Here is a 5811-nt window from a genome sequence, read left to right as displayed (position 1 = left end):
GAATGTCGAGCTGATCTGGCCGGAAAGTGTTGCAAATTAAGCGGGACTAGTGCTTTTACCGAAATAACATCGAAAACCGGGCGCAAATCGGTTTGAAAATAGTGAAAAAAGTGCAAAACCGGAGGTGGCAAAAGTGCGCAACATCTTGAACACCACCCCCCACAGTGACTTTCCGTTTTTTCACAAAAACGTTAATAACTTTGCCAATTCTGAACCGATTTGAATAATTCTTGCACCAGTGTTCTTGTTTTGATAAAATCTACCCGATTCAAGTGTTAAAACATCAAAATGTGAGAAAAAATATACATGACATTTCGAGTGACAGCTCAGTGACAGGGGACTACCCGACCAGCATTTTTTTCGACGGCCCGGCTAACAAAATTTTGAATTTTTCAAAATTTTTTAAAATTTGCGCGGAAAATTCGGGAAAGTGTCGGGAAAATTCGGGGATATTTTCCCAAGAATTTTGGTACCTTCCGCGCCCCGATCCGACCACGCGTTAGCCCAGGGTAGTGTAAAAACCAGCAGCAAAGGGACTACCCGACCAGCATTTTTTCGACGGCCCGGGTAACAAAATTTTGAATTTTTCAAAATTTTTCAAAATTTGCGCGGAAAATTCGGGAAAGTGTCGGGAAAATTCGGGGATATTTTCCCAAGAATTTTGGTACCTTCCGCGCCCCGATCCGACCACGCGTTAGCCCAGAGTAGTGTAAAAACCAGCAGCAAAGTGGTATAAACTGGAGGAAAATTTTGACTTTCACAAAAATTGAACGGAAAATTCGGGAAAGTGTTGGGAAAATTCGAGAATAATTTCCCAAAAATTCTGGTACCCTCCGCGCCCCGATCCGATTACGCGTTCGCCCAGATTAGTGTAAAAACCAGCAGCAAACCGGTATAAACTGGCATAAAAGTTCGGAAAATTCGAATTCGCCATTAGTCGTCCCAGCCATGTCGTCGGGGCTGGGAGACGACGCCCACCTCCCGGCGACACGCGTCCTACGCCCTCGGACGAGAGCGTCGTCCGTCGTAGCATCCCAGGAGGAACGGATGACACGTAAGTCGATAGAATCGTCTGGGGAATGTTCGCAGGGGGAGGAGAACATGTATATTTCCAGCGACGATGAGGAGTGTATGGACGACTTGAACACGACAGTCGTCCCCAGGGTGCTCGTGGAGAAGCTTCAGCCGCCCAGGGACGAGCAGGAGCCTGCTACGTCGGACACAGTAGCGGCACTGCTGCGGCAACTGAAGAGCCGCGACGAGCAGGTGGCAGGCATGCAGGCGAACCTCGACCGCCTGACTTCACAAATTGCACAGCTCATAGGGGAGCTATCCAGCACGCGCAAGGAGCTGGAGCTGTACCGACAGGGTACGCAGACGGTCGTGTCGATGCAGTCGATGGAAGGCAGTAGTGCTCGTGGCTACTACGCTGCCATCGCCGACGAGCAGCGCACGTATGCCGAAGTGGTGGGCAGCAGCTCGGGGGTACGCCAGCGGCGCAAGCGTGGCAAGCGCGGAGGAAACGCGCGGCCAGCGCAGCAGCAGCAGCAGCAGCAACCACGACAGCAGCAGCAGCCACGTCAGCAGCAGCCCCGGCAACAATGGCCTGCATTGCAGCGGCAGCAGCAGCCGCGTCAGCAGCAGCAGCCACGACAACAACAGTGGCAGCAGCAGCAGCAGCAACAGCAGCAGCAGCGGCAACAGCAGCAACACCGTGAGAAGCAGCAGCAGCAGCGGCAGCCACAGCAGCAGCCACAGCAGCAGCAGCAGCGGCAGCCACATCAGCAGCCGCAGCAGCAGCAGCACCGGCAGCCGCAGAAGCAGCAGCAGCGACAGCCACAGCAGCAGCAACGTGGTCCGGTGCGACGCAGAGTGCGCCCGGATACAATTGAAGTCGCACCAGCTGAAGGTGTAACCTGGACGCAGGTATACCTGAAGCTGCGAACGGCTCCAGAGCTGGAGGAGGTTCGCAAGGACATCGGGATGGGCCGACGCACGGCGCAGGGTCGTCTACGCGTCCCCATTAAGCGGACCGCCGACAGCGAAGCGCTCGCTGCTAAGATACAAGGAGTCCTTGGCAATACGGGAGTGGCGCGAGTGCTCACCGAGATGGGAGAAGTCCTTATCACCCATGTCGACTCGCTGGCCACAGTCGACGATGTGAAGGAAGCGATCAAGGCTAAACTCGGAGTGGAACCGGGCATCACTTTTGCCGACGTTTGGGAGCTGAGCGATGGCACGAAACGCGCTCGTGTCCGCCTCCCGTTGGCAAAAGCGCAAAACCTACACGAGACGAAATTGCCACTCTGCCAGTTCATCAGCGTGGCACATGAAGTTCCCCGACGTCCTGTTAGCCAGCGCCGCTGCCTACGCTGTTTCGAAGTAGGACACATCGTGCGGGACTGCCACAACGAGCAGGACTATCGAGGCAAGTGCTTCCGCTGTGGCAACCATGGCCATCTGGCGAAGGCTTGCTCTTTGGAGGCTAAGTGCCTCAAATGTGGTGGCCCACACAGCATCGGCCACGCTAGTTGTGGCCAGCAGCGGTCACCGTGTGTGTAAAGCAGCAGCTGAACGTGTTGCAGGCGAACCTGGGCGGTGGACGCACTGCCCAGGATTTCGTCCTTCAGTCCGCTCGGACGGAGCGGATCGACGTGTTGATGCTCTCCGAGGTGTATCGGCCTCCGGAGAACAACGGAACGTGGTCAGTGGACTCGTCGGGGGTTGTAGCCGTGGTGGCTATTGGAGCACATCCCATCCAGCGTGTGTGGCGCAGCCCAACGCCTGGATTGGCGGCTGCTCAGATTGGCGGCATAGTGTTCGTCAGCTGCTATGCTCCCCCCCGCCTCACCATCGACGAGTTCGAGCATTTTCTGGAGGCTCTGGAGCTGGAGACGCTTCCTCACACTCACATCGTCGTAGCGGGCGACTTTAACGCCTGGCACGAGGAGTGGGGAAGTGAGCGCAACACCAGGCGAGGTGAGGAGCTGCTGTCCACCATCCAGCAGCTCGGGCTGAGGATACTCAACCGAGGTACAACCCCAACGTTCGTCGGGAACGGCGTTGCCACTCCCAGTGTCGTCGATGTGTCATTCGCAAGCGAATCTATCGCTCGACCCGACACCTGGACAGTGGCCCCTGACTCGTTGGCGCGGTTCTACACGGCATCCGACCACCGGTATCTTCTCTACACCGTCGGGCCGTCCTCCTCGCCTCAGCACCAGACTGAGCAGCAAAACCAACACCAACACCAGCGACATCAGCAGCGGAATCATCGGCAGCAGCAGCAGCAGCAGCATCATCGGCAACAGCAGCAGCAGCAGCATCGAAACCAGCGACGGAGTCCTCATCCCATCTCCCATCACCAGGGCAGGAGGTGGAAGGCCTCACAGTTCTCGGCCGAGGCGTTCCAGGCGGCACTGCGTGCAGCGAGCTTCGAGGAGCGTGCGGTCAGCCAGGAGGGAATGGTAGAAGCCATGCTCGAGGCTTGCGACGAAACGATGGCGCGGGTCACCACGTCGCACCGTGACCCCCATCGAGCCCTTTTCTGGTGGACACCGGAGCTCACGCGCCTTCGCGAGGAGTGTGCAGCCGCACGTGACCGGATGGTTGCCACGGTCGACCTGCAAGAGCGCAGCCTTGCAGCAGCGCACCACCGAACTGCGAGGCGGACGATGGAGAAGGCGATTCGAGCCAGCAAACGGGCAGAGTTTGACGAGCTTATTCGTCTTGCGGAGAGCAATGAGTTCGGGGCAGGTTACCGTGCTGTCATGTCTCGGCTTCGTGGCAGCTATGTGCCACCGGAGACTGACAAAGAGGAACTGCTGCGCATTTCCGGTGACCTGTTCCCGACTCATCCACCTGTCGTCTGGCCGGAAGCGGAGGACATCGAGGACACCGAGGACGGGCAGTCGTTGACGCCTGTCACCGCGAACGAGCTGCTGGACATCGTGGGATGCATGGCCAACCGGAAGGCACCGGGTCTGGACGGGATCCCCAACGCAGCCGTGAAGACAGCGATCAGGGAGTACCCGGAGGTTTTTCGCCGCCTATACCAGGACTGCCTGGATCGTGGCACGTTTCCTGCGCCGTGGAAGCGGCAGCGCTTGGTGCTGCTGCCCAAGCCAGGCAAACCTCCCGGGGAAAGCTCCTCGTACCGGCCGTTGTGCATGCTCGACGCACTCGGCAAGGTGCTGGAGCGCCTGATCCTGTCCCGGCTCAACGTCCATCTTGAGGATCCCGACGCTCCACGGCTATCGGAGCACCAGTACGGCTTCCGGAAGGGGCGATCCACCATCAGTGCGATCCAGCGTGTTGTCGAGGCTGGAAGGACGGCCATGTCCTTTCGCCGGACGAACCAGCGAGACAACCGATGCCTGATGGTGGTCGCGTTGGACGTCCGCAACGCGTTCAACACCGCGTCCTGGCAGTCCATCGCCAATGCGTTGCGGGAAAAAGGCGTCCCATCCGCACTAAGAAGAATGCTGAGGAGCTATTTCGAGGACCGGCGGTTGACCATCGTGACCAGCGAGGGCCCTGTTGAGCAGCCCATCAGCGCGGGGGTTCCACAGGGGTCCATTCTGGGCCCCACTCTGTGGAACGTGCTGTACGACGGGGTCCTGGGAGTGCCACTGCCACAAGGGACTGAGTTAATCGGCTATGCCGATGACTTGGTTCTGCTCGTCCCGGCGGTGACTCCCGAAGCAGCGGCCGCGACGGCGGAAGCAGCGATCGCGACCATCAGCAGCTGGATGTCCCGTCACCGTCTCGCCCTGGCGCCGGAGAAGACGGAGATGACGGTGATTTCAAGCCTGAAGCGGCCTCCGGCAGTAAGCGTCGTCGTTGAGGGAGTAGCGGTTCCTGCATCAAGATCCATCCGGTATCTGGGCGTGTGGCTGCAGGACCATTTGTCATGGCTCCCACACGTTGAGAAGGCAGCGGCGAAGGCGGAGAAGGTCGCCCAGGCGGTGATACGGCTTCTGCCGAATCATAGCGGCCCGAAATCGTCGCGAGCCCGCCTACTGGCGGCTGTAGCGGACTCCATTCTTCGCTACGGAGCCTCAGTATGGTCGGAAGGCTTGGAAAGGCGACAATGCCGCCGGCTTGTCTGCCGAGTACAGCGTAAGACGGCGATTCGGGTTTGCAGAGCGTTCCGGACGGTGCGTGGCGAAACGGCAGTGCTGTTGGCCGGACTGATCCCGATCTGCCGCCTCATTGACGAGGACAGCCGGGTGTACCATCAGCTACATCAGCAAGGCCGGGAGGGGACCAGCGAACAGGTTCGAGCCAGCGAACGCGAGCGGACCTACGCGATCTGGCAGGCGGAGTGGGACGCGGACGCCGATAGCAGCGAGGCCAGCCGGTACACGCGCTGGTCACACCGCGTGGTGCCGGACGTTAAAGCCTGGCAGTCACGGAAGCACGGAGACGTGACTTTCCAGCTGGCACAGGTGTTGTCCGGTCACGGATTTTTCCGAGACTACCTGTGCAGCAAGGGCTTCACGTCATCCCCGGACTGTCAGCGCTGCCCCGGTGTGCCCGAGACGGCCGAGCATGCAGTGTTCCACTGCCCACGGTTTGCTGCGGTGCGCGAGGAGCTGTTGAGCGGGCCGGATCCAGTGACTCCCGACAACATCCTCGACTGTCTCCTGGAGGGTCCCGATCGTTGGAGCCGGGTGTGCGAGGCTGCACAACGCATCACGAACGAACTCCAGGACGATTGGAACGCCGAGCGGGAGATGCTGGCCGCGCAGGATGGTGCGCCGTCCCAGCGGGATGATTCGGTGGCAATAGCCCGCAATCAACGGCGAA

The sequence above is a fragment of the Anopheles funestus genome (genome assembly GCF_943734845.2).
Source record: "Anopheles funestus chromosome X unlocalized genomic scaffold, idAnoFuneDA-416_04 X_unloc_147, whole genome shotgun sequence".
Lineage (NCBI taxonomy): Eukaryota > Metazoa > Arthropoda > Insecta > Diptera > Culicidae > Anopheles > Anopheles funestus.
Note: the sequence above shows the minus strand (reverse complement) of the source record.